The following is a 17,392-nucleotide window of genomic DNA, read 5'->3' on the forward strand; positions in this document are numbered from 1 at the left end:
TCTTATCACAGTATTCCTTACATCACCTCCTACAACTGTTTGTAATGTTTACGACATGACTGACTACACAAAGGCAGAGAATTTGTTTGCAATTATACAATTATAAAGGTTAGTAGACAGCCAAAAAAGTAAGTTAAATACCTAGAAAGTCTTCCAATTTTGAATTCTCTCAAGTGAACTAGGAAATCTTGTCAGGTACAAAAGAAAACACACTGGTCTGGGAATTAAGAGACTTGGGTGTTTGTCTTGGTTCTGCCTTTCATAGGTCATGTCTCTTCTCTGGTTTAGTTTCCTCCTGGGTGAGATGAGGGGGTACTCTATATCAGTATTTCCAAAATATTCTTGATTTTTTGCAATATCTGCACAATACTTGTGCTTTATTTGCTTAATAATTTTCTTAAAATCAACCTATGCTTAACATTATTACCAACTTTAGCCTTACCCTAAATAAGTATATCTGTGAAATTGTGGTTTGTGTGTTAGCTGTAATTTTTTTCTAATGTAAAATAAAATATATGTAATCATGATAATAAAAAATATCTGTTAACCATTAAAATAACTTCCTATGCCAGTAGTGGCACACGGACCATGCTTTGGGAGGTACTGGCCTAGACTCTCCCTAAGGTCTCTGCTAGCAATAACAGCTCTGTCTTCTCTGGGGAAGTCATGTCCCCTCGTGGGCCATTTAGCAAAATGCATTAAATGAATCTTTAACTGGAAATGATTCAGCATTAGCCCCAGGGAATGAAGTGTAACTTAATAAGCCTTCTAGCACCTCTAATGCCTGGGATTCCACCCTCTTTATGCCTCCCCTCTGAGTGGTGCTGTTTGCACATTCTGCCTTTTCTGCAGCCTCTGCTTTCCTGCAGGACCCTGTCTGTGTTTGCCTGCCCAGATCTCCCCTCCGAGGGCTGTTTATGTTTGCACACTCGGCTTGTCTTGTGGACTTGTCTAACTAAACTCCCCTTTGAGGGCCGTATATTTTGGCACAGGCTGGCTCTCTAAGGGATTCTTTTGTCCATTAACACCTCCTGTCTTGCAGTTATACTAAAGTCTTTGTTGATTTTGCCTCAAGCAAATAAGTCCATACTATTCTATTAATGATTCTTCTGTGTATTTCCATTTATTTTCTGTACTTTCTACAGTGAGCATGTATAAAGTTTATAATAAGAACTAAAATTTTAGTTTTTAAAAATGTAAAGGGGACATTATTCAGAACTGAGAAATCTAAATAAATGAAGAGATTTACTATATTCATGCAATGGAAGAGTCATTGTTATAAAGATGCAAATTCTCCCTAACTTAAAGTACAGATATAATGTAATCTCTATCAAAATTTCAGCTGGTATTTTTTTTGCAGAGATTAGTAAGCTGGTTCTAAAATTCATATGGAAATACAAAAGGCCAAAAATATCCAAAGTAATCACAAAAAAGAAAAACAAAGCTGGAAAAGACATATACAACTAGATATGAAGACTTATTAGAAAGCTATAGTAATTAAGACACTGAAATTTCGGTGCAAGAATAGACAAACTAACAAATGAAATACAATGCAGAGTCCAGAAACAGATCCTCAGATATACAATAACTGGATTTATGACAAAGGCAACATTACAGAGCATTAGGGCAAGGATGATCTTTTTCAATAAATGGTGTTGAGACGATTGGATGTCCATATGGAAAAATGTTCATTGACTCTACCTTATACGATACAATAAAATAATTCCAGATGGATTTCAGAGAGAAATATGAAAGGTAAAACAATGAAGTTTTTAAAGGAAACATAGAACATCTTTGTGACAATGGAGTATGCAAATATTTCTTAAACACGACACAAAGAATACTGATCATAAAGAGAAAATTGATAAATTGGACAATGTTAAAGTTAAGAACTTGTGTTTATCAAAAGACACCATAAAAGATAGAAGAAAATATTCATAGTACGTGTATCTGTCAAAGGATTCATGTCCAGAATACATAAAGAAAAAGATAGACAATGCCATAGGAAAATGAGAAAATAACTCATTTGCCTCATAGAAGAGACTATCTAAATGGCCAATGAACATAGGCCAATGAACAACTTCATTATTCATCAGGGCGATATAAATCAAAACTACAATGAGATTCTACAACACATCCATGAGAATGGCTAAGATGAAAAAAAAATCAGTGTTGACAAGGTTGTGGAGAAATTGGAACTTTCATTATACTGCTGGTGGGAATGTAAATCTGTACAAACACATTGGCAGTATCTATTAAAACTGAACAAATACATATTTTTTATGATCCTGTTAATTCATTCTTAAGTATCTAGCAGAAGTGCGAATATATATGTTCACCAAGAGACATCTTCTAGATGTTCCTAGGAGTAGTATGTGTGATAGTTAAAACATTAAAACACCAAAACTAAATGTTCTTCAGCAGTAGAATGGATATATAAATTATAGTATATTCATACAGTGGGATATATACAGCAATGAGAATGAGCAATCCATGACTACATCCAATAGTATGGATATTTTCCCCCAAGCATAATGTCAAGTGAAAAAAAAAAAAAAAAGACAAACAAAAATTAAATACTACATGATTCCATTTATATAAACTATAAAACTGGCAAAATTAATCTATGACATTAGAAATCAAAATACTGGTTATACTGAGACAGTAAGAACTGGAAGGGAGCATATCAGGGGGTGCTTCTGAATTGCTGGTAATATTCTGATACTTGATCAAGGTACTAGTTATATAGATGTGTTTAGTTTGTGAAAATTCATTGAAAATTCACTTAGGATATATATTTCTGTGTGTGTGTATGTGTGTATATATATATATATATAATTTCAATACAAAGTTTAAAAAACTAATTAGTCTCTAATAATTCATAAATGGAAGATTTCACAAAAAAAATACGTATTTCTGGATTCTCTTGAAAACATTTCAAGATCTGTCTGCAGTGGCCGAGCCCGAGAATCTACTGGAGGGTACGCATTACCTCTATTTACTTCACTCATTGATGTTCCCTGTCTAGCCCCTCCCTGTAGGCATCTGTCTATTGATTCTTTAGCTCAAGTCTGAGTCCCCAGAATAGAGCTTACTCTTTGCCTTGTATACTCCCTTCCCCTCTGCCAACTCTTGCTCCCCGCCACAAATCTGCACTCCCATCTGATTGTACCTCAGCAAATCTTTAATCATCTTATCTTGAAGCCTTCTCTCCTGGCCTGCACTGGCACTTAACTGATTATGTCTATCCTCACATCTCCCAAATCCCACCCTCTCTCCCCCTATCCACATCTGTGTTTCTTAATTCATCCACCCACAGTTCAACAAACGTTTATTGAATACCTATTATATACCAGACTATATACTAGGGTAGCTGAATTAAGGGACAGTCTTGCCCTTGAGAAGCCTTACTTCTGAGAAAAGTAAAGACAACCTGTGAAAGTTGTTATGCAGGTAAAAAATTAAAAGTATCCTGGCAAATCTGAGATTAATTCCGTCTGGGAAGGAGGAAGTGGGAGGTTCTGGAGAGTCCTTGCGGAAGAAGTGGTTTGTGAGTTTGGCTTTGAAGAACTGGCAGTCATCTGTATATACAGATAGTGAAGAAGGCAATTCCAGATAAAGGCCAGATTCTGGTTTCCTTTGGCAGAGAGTAAATACTTTAGTGTAGGTGGATGTACTGAAGGGGGTCAGTGGGAAGTTAAGGCTGGAAAATTAGCTGGAGTCAGACCATGGAGGGTCACGGATGCCTCATTATGGACTTCATTTCATAGGTAGTACAGACTGTTGAAAGGTTTTGGAAAATGGAGTTCAGAGCTGGAGTTATTAAAGAAGCCATTCATCTATGCTCATCTTTCACACTCTCTCTGAATCCCCTGGCCTTCTCCTTAAGCTCTACCTATCACTACTGCCAATTGCATCCCCAAATCTTGAAAAATCTCCTCCCCAACCACCACAGCAATCTCAGGTATCAGGAATGATGGTTGCAACCTGTTTCTTTCTCCCTAATTCCTTTGCTAGTGAGCCTGCAGTCTACTTCAAGTGTGGCTGTCCGTGCTGCTTTCTTCTCCCAACCAGATTTTATTGAGACAAAGAGCAGGTGGAAGAAAGGGCAAAGCTACACAGGACTTGTCTCTGCCCTGAGATGCATGGGCCCTTATGAATAATCCTGGGCCTTGCCCCTTCCTTTGGGGTCTACTGATGAACCCTGAACAGCCTGAGTCCAAAGCCTGGTTCTGTCCCCATGTAGGTCCCATCCTTCTCTTTGCCTCTCAGGCCTTTTCTTCTCTACTGAGTGTATTTTCTTTGTCTACTTCAGGAAGACTTTCATCTCTGAGATCATTCTTACTATAACTCATTCATAATTAAATAGCCAATTACAGTGTATGAAACACTTAATCCCACTGGAGCCTCGCAGACACCCTTCTAGAGAGCCTGGAAAGGTAGTGGTTAGGTCTTCTGACTTCAAATATATTGGTCATTTCTTGTATATAACAGATACTCAAAAAATATTTGTAGCAGGAACAAATGATTCAATGGATTTATCAATCTCTCAAGGATTAATTTCTTATTTTTTAATATTTTTCTTTTTCTTATTTGGATTATTTGATTTTAGAAGAAGCTTGACATGGATCATCTCATTTTAAGATAATCTACCCTGCTCCAACTATCATATTAGTGGTTCCCGGGGCCCTGGCTTTAAAAACAAACAAACAAACAAACAAAAACAGAGATACACGTGTTCCTCAAAAGATTACACATACAGTTACCATATAACCCAGCAATTCTACTCCTAGGTATATACGTAGAGAAATGAAAACATATGTGCACACAAAAACTTGCACATAATAGCCAAAAATAGGCACAACTCAAATGTTCATCAACTGATGGGTAGATAAATAAAATGTGGTATACCCACGTACTATTATTTAACAATAAAAAGAAATAAGGTGCAAATAAATGTTACGACATGGATGAAACTTGAAAATATTATGTTAAAGGAAAGAAGCAATTAACAAGAGACTGTTATCTGTATGATCCAATTTATATGAAATGTCCAGAATAGGTAATTCTATAGAGACAGAAGGAGATTAGTGGTTACTTAGGGCTTGAAGGGTTGGGGCAAAGAGGGAGTAACTGCTAATGATTACAGGTTTCTTTTTCAGGTGATAAAAATATTCTAAAAGAGATTATGATGATGGTTGCATGACTCTTGTGAAGTTAAATTTTACACTTTAAATGGTAAAGTGTATGACGTGTAAGTAAATTTCAATAAAGCTGTTATAAAAATACATGTTCACTAAGCAAAACAAAAATATAGAAATGATTACAGAAGAAAACAGCTTATCCATTATTCTACTACCCACAGATAACCCCCGTTGACATTTTTGTTACATTTCCTTCTTATCCTTTTCATATGTACACACACACACACACGCGCGCGCGCACACACACACACACACACACCTCTCTAGGGTTATTTTCTATATTCAAGTTCGTGGCCTGCATGTTTGGCTTAAGAGTGATCACAGGCACTTTCCATAGGTGTTAAGGGCAGGAGTTCCAGGGTCAGACAAGATTTCTGAGTCAGAATCTTGCTTCTGCCCCTGACTGACTACAAGGCCTGGGCAAATTCCTTAACGTTTCAAAGCCGTCACTTTCCTTAAGTATAAAGTGGAAATAATAATTCCTACCTTCCATAGGTGTCATGACGATTAAATGTAAAATTCTATACATACTCTTTTTCCTCACTTATTCCTCACTAGGACCAGTTTGTTTCCCTCAGATGCGAGGCAGTCTGCGCTCACCGGCAGCCAGCTTGGATGGACTAAACACCAGCTGGTGCCATTGTCCCTGCTTCCCTTCAAGTGTCCTGTCTTTCTGGGGAGCATGCAGCATAGTGGTGGGGAGTATGGTTTCTGGATCCAAATCGCCTGGGGACAAACCACGACTCTGTCGTTAACTTGAGCAAGTTTCTTAACTTTCTGTGACTCACATTTTCTCATCTGTAAATCTGTATAATAGTAGTACTAAATTTATAGGGTTTTTTTTTTTTTTCAGAATGAAATGGGTTAATATCTGTACAGTACCTGGCACATTGTTAACTATTATTATAATACTCTTTCCTAAGTAGTCATCTACATTCTTATTTTAAACTTTTAGTTGCCTGAGAATCTGTTAACTTCCAAACCTACAGTATCTTTTTTTTCTACATACTGAGGCAGAAAGTTACTGTCTCTAAACTCAAAATGGTTGCTCATCCACATCCACTAGCCCACAGCACAAAACAATTTTTGTTTGGCAAATTAAATAGTCAAAAATGTTGTTTCCATTAATTTTACTACCTACGTACCTCCTGGAAATAGGGCAAGGCAGTTTAGTTAAACCAAACCAAACAAAAGCATTTTAGGGGCTTATAAATGAGTACTTATTTGCAGTTGTTCTAAATCATCCCAGCCAGATGGACATGTTTTAAATATTTCCAAAGAAGAGATTTCACAAGGTTTCTTAGTAACCTGTCTTAATGATTCCAACACACATTGAAAGTCTTCTGAAAATGTGGTGTCTGGGGCAACTCAACATTTTATTATCCAAACTGGGACATTTTTAAGAGTATTAATAATTACCACAGGAACAAAATGGGGCAATTCTGGGCAAACTGCTGGGACATACAGTCACCCTACTAATGGCAATACTTCCTGTTATGAGTGCTGCCCACATCAGTCCACTTGGTATTTACTGGAGAAGTACAATGGGTTCTCATGGTCTGTGTAACAACTTTATATCATTAAGCTTTTATTTTTTATTTATTTTATTTTTATTTTTAATTTGTGGAATGAAAACAAATAAAAAAAAAAGCAGAAATTTTCACAAAACCTTATACTACCATCATCATCATCATCTTGTTTTGTAGATGAAGAAATGGGTCACGGAGATAGGGAGCATCTTGCCTAAGAGAATTACACAGCCAGGACCTACCTCCAGTAGGAGTCCAGACCCTGGGCTTTCAACCAAGATGCTCAGCAGCAGACTTTTTGCCAGACCCTGGCAAGTCAAAACTTTTTGCTTCAGTGCCCCACCCTGACTAGCTATACCAGTTCGATGGGTGGATTCGGTTCTCTGCTTCCTGAGGTGGGATACAAAAAGGTCTGAGCTAGAGGCTCTCCAATGGAAGAGAAGTGGTTCAGTTCCTGTAGCTCCAGAGGGAAGAGGAAAAATGGGAAGAAAAGTGGATGGGAATTATAGAAGGTCGAATTCAGCCCAATTAAAGAGATCTTTTCCCATATTAACAATCATCTTACACTAGACTTAGCTGTCCAAGGAAGCAGTGGGTTCTACATGACAAAAATGTACTCAAACAGGGTTAGATGTTTTGCTTCTTCTGGGGGAGAGGGCATCACAAGTGAGCCTGCTGTTCACAAACACCTTTTGGGGAGCTCGTGAAACACAGATTCCTAGGTCATGTCCCAAAAATGCTGGTCCCAGGAATCTGCATTGTTAATCTGCATTAACAAGTTTCCTCGCTGACTCTGACACAGGTAGTCCAAGCAACACTGCTGTAGAGGGTTTCCTGTTTGGAGTGTGAGACAAGATGAGGTGGAAGGCAAGGTAAAGGGATAGAGAGAAGGGCCGACACATCCTTCTGAGCTGTACCATATGGTTTGTGTGAACTTTACTCTTTAGTCTCTCTAATATTAATCTTCTTTTTGGATGTTTATTCCTTGGTTTCCTGACAGAGAATGCTTGAGTGACATATGAGGTGAGAGATCTGGGGTGTAATAATACCATGTCATGGAAACACTCATAAAGCCATGACCCTATGGCGTATGAATTCTACGTGGGGTTTGCACAGGTATTAAATGTTCTGCGGTTGGCTTTTGGAAGCCTGCTCTATCCTGACACCAGGATTTCTAAGCTGGCCTGGAGGGAAGCAAGCCTTCAGCTTCCTGGTGTTTGGAGCAGATGGGGAAAGAGTCTGAAATATTCCTTGTCATCACCTACAGCTGACAGACCACAGGCAAAGGAGGCAACAGGGAGAAGTCAGACGAGTTGAACTGGGAGAAAAGAGAAATCAATGGTGATGCCTTGTGAATATTTTCTTCTTCGTGTTCTTCTCCAAATGAATGGTGTGTGTGTGTGCGCGCACACACACAAAATTGTGTAGCACTTGTCTCTGGCTGGAGACAGTAATAAATCAGGGGCTACAAAACCACCACTAGCCACCTTCTGCAAGCCCTGTCAAAGAAACAGGCCTTTTTGAGCACAGCTGAACCGGCAGGAACCCCGGTATTGTGGCCCCACTGCATAGGATGAAAATCACACATCTGGGATCTAGTGTGCCAGATGTGCTAAGGGCTAACACAGAAAAGACACTGCTGGGAAGACCACATTACTCTTAAAAACATTAGTGAAGGATTCAAAGGTTCGTATAACCTTAGCCACCAGAGTGCTTTCATCTGGCTTAGGTAGTACACTTTTTCTTATGCCTTGACTCTCTGTCCTGGGTATCAAGCGGGATGCGGGAGGATGTCTGTCCCACCAGGGCAGTGACAATAAAGATCTAGACGCTAGATGAGTCCTGGTTAAAGTCTTGAGTTTGAAATCATCTCTGGCACTTATCAGGTGTATGATCCTGAGCAAGTTACTTTAACACTATAGGCTTTAGTTTGTTAATCTCTTTAAAAAAAAAAAAAAAAGAGTGATAGCCGTATCTACCTTATAGGGCTGTTGTAGGAACTAGATTATTTCTGTGAGAAAACAGAGAAATCCTCTAGCTCAGGGTGTGGCACTTAGCAGCATCATGGCAGAAAAGGGGAGATGAACATGCTTAGCTAGGAAGAAAAGGGAAATAATTGCTGCTGGGTCAAGGCCCAGAAGGTCTGTGGAGATAGAGTAGTTGCACAATTGTCCTGTAAGGTTCTCACATTCCTGGGCTGCCGTGAGAAGTGCTGCCTTCTTACCTACTCACGACCCTGAGCTTGGTTGGCTTCTGTTTCCTTTGGAGCCCATTCTCTCTCTAGACAGGCTCTTATAAATCCTTCCTTTCTGGGCTCCAGGACCCTTCCTCTCCACCCCCTGCAGCCTAGTTACATCAAGATGGTTTTCCATAGAACAGCAGTGACACAGGAAGATTAATGAGTTATTCAAGGTTTCTACCCAGCTAAGACAGAGAATTCCTGGCAATCAGAACATCCATTTTCATTGTGTTTGTGTGTTCTAAATTAAAAATTTGTTTCTTCTGGTGGTGATGAAAATGTTCTAAAATTAGAGAGTGGTGATGGCTGCACAATTATGTGAATATACTAAAAACCACTGAATTGTATAGTATAAATGAGTGAATTTTATATGCAAGTTATATTTCAATAAAGCTATTATAAATAAAATAAGTCAGACTCATTAGCATTCCATTCTTCTGGCTTTCTCTAGTTTAAGTTAAAATATAAATTATAATATAATTATAAATTTAAATTACAAATTTAAATTATAGAATATAAATTCAATTAAACTATAAAGAGTCATAACATACCATATAACATTATGAATCAAGATTAAATATCAACTCTATTGGAAAACTATATTCCTTCTCATTCTCTCTCTCTCCTCATCAAGTATTGCTCTACCCATCAAAATTCAATTCCTCTTTCCAGATTTATCCCATGAAGCCTTCTCTGGTCTTTGCTAGTAAGTCATCTCTTTCTATCAAACCTGTACTTAGTTACTCCTGTCTGTTCTTCGTGCAACCAGGCTCTAGGATGCAGAGATAGGGAGGCAAAGGAGGATATTAACAGGACTACCAATGAGGACTCTTCTACCCCAAAGTCTCTCTGATTCATCTCTTCCAGGAGGGCTCCCTAATCTCTGATTCAGACCAGTACTGATGCCCAGAAGACCTTCCTGCCTTCTGAATCCTCTTTCAATGACTCCCAAAGATTTGTCACAAAAGAAACTTCCTCATATAGTAGTTTCATTTACTTTCCTCTCCTAATTAAGAACCCAACATGATCCCAACTGTTTATTGAGTCTGTCCATCTAAGTGCGAAGAGGCCTTTTTTTGGACTAGCTGTTTTATATCTCACCGGCATCTCCTACCACTTGCCAACATGCCTACTTGCTGTCTCTGAAAGGGTTCTTCTCGGCAGGTGGAATCCTCTCCTCAAGCCACTCCTCCCTTGTCCCTCACATCTTTCCAAAGCCAGATCTGAATCTTCCTTTCCTTGAAAGCAGTGTTCCCCTAAGGAGCCTATTCCATAGCTACCTGATCTTTCTTTGTTTAGTTTATGGTCCATTCTTTTGCCCTTACTGGTTAAAATCTACATGGCATGGTTTATATAGCTTATGCCCTCACTGTGCAGTACGATGCACTGCATACAACAGGTACTCAAATGAATTTGTTTGCTGACTTAACTTTTCCTCTTTAAGAATCTTCCAACTGCTTCAGAGCTCTTCCTCTAGTCTACGAAGAAGTTTATTATGTTTTTAATAGTAAACTATTATTTAATTAACTCTTAATTGTCCATATGTTAGGCACTATGGGAACTATTTCTTTCCTTTTTTTTTTGACTTGGTCATTAGAATAGGAAAAGTTACTGGTGACTTGGTAGTTGGATTCATTGTTTTGCCTGCTCAGCTCCCATTTACCAATTCCCGTCATCAGGTAGCTACCACAGAAGCAGCCCTTTGTACAATGTGACTCTGTTGTCACATATGACGGGTTCAGGGGTAGACGCCTAACTAAGATAAGTCAACTTGAGTCCCTCCTTTCACACTGCACCTTGCATCTTCTGACTCTAAGTCTGAGGCTTGACATAATCTATTGTGTCCAATTTAAAACATATTATTCCTTCTCAGATTCAGTTTTCAACTGTATAGTGTTAATTATTGTATGTTTAAAGTTCTCAGTACTGTACAATGTAAAAGCTCAAGTGTATAAATTTAATGAAATATGCTTGTTGTGGCCTCACTGAGGGCAGCGGGGCTGCACAACTTTCTTTTGTAAAATACAATTCAGGCAAATAAAGGCATTAAGTTAGACTAGTGCAATGGAAGATTTATTATCTAAACTTGGAAAAGTCAAGAAATTCCAGAGTCAGATTCCAGGAGAGATATTTCTAGAAAAGAAAGTAGGAAAGACCTAATGCATGTTAGTGCTTGGTCCATTTGTTGCCTGGTACAATAATCCTGTGGATTAAGCCTGGGGATCATGTTGCATAGGCTCTAGCCCTGCACCTTACACAAAGGAGGCCCATATTTAATGAATGATGTTGAATGGGTTGCAAAGGAGTAAAATAATTTTACATTTTTAAAAAGCATTTACCTTGAGGTAACTGACCAATAAAAATATGTTATCTTTGTTACAAAAAGAGAAATTGAGGAACAGAAAAATAAGTAAATGACTCATACCTCCTCACATGTCCATAGCAGACCTAGGACTGAATTTAGGATTGACCTACTTCAGAGACTGGACTCCAATTTTGAAGCTACACTGTTCATGGACTGCTCTCTCATTTCATGAGATGAAGAAAGAGTGAGTAGAATAGAGGGATTCAAGATGCCTCCAAAACAAAATTCTATAAAAATCTTACACAAAATAATTGCTGGGCAAAGGAAGTCTTTAGGCATATAGCATGATTAATTTCAGGCACTGGCGGTTGGGTTATTTTCATAGCTGTCCATCTCTTGAAGACTTTAATCTGTCTACACAGAGCACTATGTCCTGTAGTTCTAACCCAGAGGAAGAAGGTTCCTCTATTTCTTTTCTATTCCTATCCTCCCTTATCTCTAATTTCAAAACAAAACTGCTTTCTTAACATAGTGCCTGCCTTCCATTGTAGTGAGATGCTATAGTTGATGATTTCTTTTTTGCCTCAGATAACATCTGTGTATTCCAGAGGTCAGTTTTATGTTTCCATGAACATGCAACCATATTAAATGTGCATCTTTCTGCTTTGGCCACTGCTCTAATTTTCTCTTTTTTCTAATTTTATCCACACATGTTCTTGTGTATTAGGGATGACTGAGGTTGGGCTTCTTCCTTCTGAAGGTACTTTGTTACCTCTCGTATCTGTCATTTGCATCCTGCCAACTGAATCCTCCCCATCTCTCCACTTCTCTGGTTCCTTGGGAGTGAATTCACCTTCCATGACTAATGCGATCCATAAGCAGCCTGCATGCTGATTCTACTGACTTTAATTTCCTAACATTTCCCTTTAGTCTCTTCCTAACATCCTCTTTTTAAAAAGAAAATCCCCATTGTGGAGTGAGTCAGTGGCTCCACATGGCCTCCTATGTGAACTGCCTGAGGGAGCTCAGACGCCTCAGGTGGTACATGGCCAGGCTCAGGAAAGACTAGTACATATGAAGTAAAGCAGAGAGTTCTAAGAATGCATTTCTACTAACCTGTACTAGGAACCAGCTGTGTGCTGAGCACCCTGCTAGGGGTGGCAAACAAGACAGAGATTAATGAGTGAGGCCTCTGACCTCAAAGAGCTCTCAGGTTCTTAGCATGATATTCAAAACTAAAACACACAGAAACCAGTATGATGTAATAGAAAGGGCACTGGCTTGGAGGCAACAGATCTGCATGACCTTGGGCTAGTCACTTAACCTTATTTTCTTCAACACTAAAAGGAGATGATTCCTTTCTCATGGGAGTTTTGGTGAGGATTTATTAGTGCAAGTGGTATATACAAGGCATTCAACAAATGGTGATTATTTGTCGCTATATATTTTTTTTAATATAGCAGCAGCATTTACTATTAGGCTCCATAGAGTCAGCAATATAAAATCTGAAACTCACCTGCTAAAGAGACTAAGATTGTCACAGAATATGCTACCCCTGTAGATGAGGAGCTGAGGTTAAAAAACATCAGTGCTATTAAGCAGTCCCTGGAGATGACCTCTAATATAATTAGTCCTGATGAAGCAAACATAATGAGATTATTATTATATGTCTTTTTCTTTTATAGAGCTTTATTGAGATATAGTTCGTATACCATACAATTCATCGATTAATGTGTACAATTTCATGGCTTTTAGTATATTCATAGAGTGGTGCATCTATAACCACAATCAATTTTAGAATATTTTCTTACTTTAAAAAGAAGCCCTGTACCCCTCAGTCATCATTCCTCAACACTACTCTCCTCTCCCACCTCTAGCTTAAGACACCATGAATCGACTTTCTGTCCCTATAGATTTGCCTATTCCAGATATTTCATATAAATAGAATCACACAATACGTGACCCTTTGTGACTTTCATTTAGCACTAATATATTTCTTGAAGACAATGGTATCTTCAATGTTTGTCAAAAGGGAAATTGTTAAATAAAGGAGAGTGTGGCTAAACTGTATTACTGCAGCACCAAAAAAAATTAGGTAGATGTAAATAGATTAATAAAGGTCTCCAATATATGCATGCAAATATGAAATCTGGAATAATATACATAAAATGAGAAAAGTAGTAATGTGGAGACCTCCAGGGAAGGGGAAAGTAGAATGAGACTATGGATGGAATACAGAGACGACTCTACTTATTTGGATTAAATTAATTTTTTAAAGGATAATTTATTCATGAATTACTGTAAAATAAAAAGAAAACAATAATTAAAAAGAGAAATTAGACTTCTGGTTTCTAGTTCCACACGTAAGAAGCTTAGAAGTAGCCACCCTGTCCTAACAATAAGTAAAAGCTGAGCATACTTGAAAAATCAACAGCTCTTCTCAGATCCATAAGGGAGGGAAGGACACAGCGTTAGCCACTGGCCCCAAGGCTGGAGAGTCACACAGGTACATACAGGTTATCACCATTAACAGGAGCAGAGAATTGGGAGTAGAAACCGCTAAGGGAACCAGCGCTCGGTTAGGGAAAACTGAACCGTAACTGACTCTAAGAGTTAAAAACTACAGTGGGACCCCAAAATTACTTCCAGGGGCTCCATCAGGTTCTCACAGTAAATATCAGAGAAAAACCCCCTTTCTGAGCTTGTAGCAAGGGGAGGGGAGAAGGAATCATTTAAAAATATTTAACAAAGGCTGCCCTCAGGAGAAACTAGTAAACCAGAGCATAACCTGCTGGGATTCTATCTGAGCCTGAGGGGGAAGGGGAACACCCAACTCTAGCTCACTCTAGCCATATTGTCCTGCCTAAGGGGAGGAGAAAAAAAACTGAGAAACATTTATGAAGTTCACAGTCCAGAGGCATAGGCTCACTGAAAGCCTGAGATGTTATCACAGAACTATAGATTGCTTTACCTTCCCCTAACTGCACCACTACAATACTAGAGGCCCGTTGATAGTAGTTCCTTTTAAGAGCACATCGAGTTCAACTAGCAAGAAAAATCACGAGGCATGCCAAAAGTCAAAATGAAAACTCACAAATTGAGACAAAACAAGCATCAGAACAAGACAGGGCAAGGATGCTGGAATATCAGACTGAGAATTTAAAATATCTATGATTAATATACTAAGGATGAGCTAGACAGCATGCGAGAATAAACAGGCAATATAAGTGGTGAGATGAAAATCCTAAGAAAGAACCAAAAAGATACGCTAAAGATAAAACAAACAAACAAACAAAAACACTGTAGCAGAAATGAAGAATGTCTTTGATAGGATTATTAGTCAACTGGACATGAATGGGGAAAACATCTCTGAGTTAGAGCCTATATCAATAGAATCTTTGGAAACCAAAAAGCAAAGAGAATAAAGACAGAAAAAGAGAATGTTAGAAATGAGAGAGACAGAGAGAGAGAGAGAGAGAGAGAGAGGAACCTTCTTTGGAAAGTCCCAGAGAGGAGCTAGAAAGGAAATCTTAGGTGTCTTGATACCACCTGAGGAACTTGGAGTCATTCAGATATCACAGACACATCCAGTTGACCCAACACGCAGACAAACTTGGATAAGATTCAGGCTGGAAGCCAAGTCCAGGGCAGGATGATCCCCTTTGTGCACTGGAGGCAGAAACAAGGTCTACTTACATCACAGGACAATCCCAAATTTTCCTCAGTTTCCTACTCATTTAAAGGGAAATGGGAGATTGAGACTGTGAGCACTGAGAGATACTGTCAAGATCCAGGAAACATAAGGGAGGCAGGATGGTTGTCCGGGATGGTTACACAAAGCCTGGGATCCAATTTCTAGAACTTTGGGAACTACCTCAACCTCAGTAGTCTCCGTAGAGGTTAGTGTTTCCACAGAGACTATGTTTTTTGTTTGTTGTTGTTGTTGTTATTGTTATTGTTTTTACTGTTTTCTGGGATAGCAGCAGGAAAGAGAGAAGCTAGGCAAACTAATTCTGTAACCAGTCATTGTGGGGGAGGATCCCTAAGAAAATAGGCTGAGCAGCCTTGAAAAGGAAAAGACAACATATAAGATCCTGGGTTTAAGTGACTAATTATGAATCATGAAGAATTTAGGTTCATTTTTATTAGACTCTGATGTTGCTTAAGATCCAAGTATAATTGAATTTGCTTATATAATAACCTGAGAAGGGAAATCAACTATCTACCTATCTAGAAAAAGAGTACAGGTGAACACACAGCTGTGGTGGTCCATGATGAATCTCAGGTGGAAGAAAGAAAGCTGAAGTGGAGTGTCGCAAAAACAGAGATAAGTTAGGCAAAGTCATTTGCCTGAAATCCAATGGTGAATTTGCAGTAGCAACAGTAATAGAAACACCGAATATAAAATAGTTAATATGTATATTTAAGTGCTTACTATTTGCCAAGCGGCATGCCAAGAACTTCATATTTATTATTTCAATTAACTTCACAACAGCCGTATGGTGTAGATGTTATCATTATCCCCATTTTACGGATAAAAAAATCAAAGCGCGAGATTAAGCAATCTGCTTAAGGTCCAACAGCTAGTCAGAGGCTACAACTGCACCTCATTCTTCCAGTTCTGGTCTAATATTGCTGCCATACCACGATGCCAGTTCTTGACTTTTTTGCCCTTGGCCTCCTACAACCACCAAAATCTTTTATTCCCTATAGCTTTTTAATTTAAGACAGGCTACTTGATCTTTTCTTGTCATTTTTAATTGTGGATTTGAGCTAAATTCATCTGATTAAGGCAAGAGGTTATTTTAGTCAATAATTATCCAGTACAATTTTGCTAATCCTGTGTGAACCTCTAGTTAGTATTTTCACATGCTAATGCTTATAATATAGGTGTGTATTGTCACTGAAAGAATTGAAATTGACTCAAGTTTCTAAGTGGCATGAAACCCCTGCTTCACTATTTACTGGAAGAAATATATGAGAAAGTCAAAAATGAGTTCAGAATAATTTGTATATACTAAGCTACAAAGTGAGCAAGCTATGCTATCACAGATAAAACCTAGAGTAGGTTAAAATAATCAAAAGTGTTATAGAAGAGCATAAATCACCAGGGAGACAATAAAAATTCTGGCATATGAGAAGGGGGATTACATTTACCCAAGGGAATAGTGTAGGCTGGGAGGAGGAGGGAGGGGTGAGTCTTTGAAGACCATTCATTCACAGAAAGAAGTCAACTGAAGACCACAGAGAAATAAAAAGCAACTCAATTTGGTTTAACATATTTTGTGTGTGTGTGTGTGAAACAAAAAATGTTTAACTCATCTGCTTTTTCAATTATGAACAGGAAACATAAAACTATAGTTAATAAATACACCAAAAATTGTAATAAAAACTACTCCAGGCCTATGTTACAGCCAGTGAAAGAGGAAAAGGAGAAGAGAGGGAGGGCGTGCAGGGGAGAGAAAAGAGGACTCGCAGGGTCCCAGCCACCTCTGCATCTGTCACTGACAGACCTGCTTCCCTCTCACCGTGCCTTCCTCAGGACTATCTCATTTCTTTGTTTCCTTGCTGCCTGCACTTCTAGAACACTCCCTTAGCTTCTGCGTTCCCCCATCTCCCATGCTCTCTCTAACCCTCACCCTTAAACACCTTGAGAAAACTGAGAGATGATTATCAGACCCCTTACACTCGCTAGTTTTTCTACCAAACTTTCCATTTCTAATTAGCCCTTCCTTCTTTCTTCTTCTTTTTTTAATTATCAAAGTAATATATATATATTTGCATGGTTAAAAATAATATCAAAAGGCTTATAATGAAGAGTTCTGCCTCTGCCACTAAACATATTATTTTTTAATTATTAATTTTGGAAATTATTCCTGGTTTTCTGGTATGAAAGATGAGAATTTATTTAATTCTTTCAAAGCCCTGATCTACTCCTTCCTTCCTTCTCTCAGTGGGATTACATTATATTCCTGCTTCCTCTACTATTCGGCCTCTGGAATTTCAAACAACATAAGTAAACCAATAATTCTTTTGTTATCAACCACACACAGTTACCTATTGACACCCCACTGAGAAAGGAAACCAGCTATTGTCTTTTTTTCACCGTTTTCAT

General features: G+C 38.4%; 1 protein-coding gene across 9 annotated transcripts in view; it reads right to left on the minus strand.

The window, feature by feature from the left end:
* Window positions 1-17,392, minus strand: part of HPSE2 (heparanase 2 (inactive)) — a 577,707-nt gene that overhangs the window by 73,748 nt on the left and 486,567 nt on the right. The window lies entirely within an intron of this gene.

Source organism: Rousettus aegyptiacus, unplaced genomic scaffold (genome assembly GCF_014176215.1).
Source record: "Rousettus aegyptiacus isolate mRouAeg1 unplaced genomic scaffold, mRouAeg1.p scaffold_m13_p_6, whole genome shotgun sequence".
In the NCBI taxonomy this organism is placed as follows: Eukaryota; Metazoa; Chordata; class Mammalia; order Chiroptera; family Pteropodidae; genus Rousettus; species Rousettus aegyptiacus.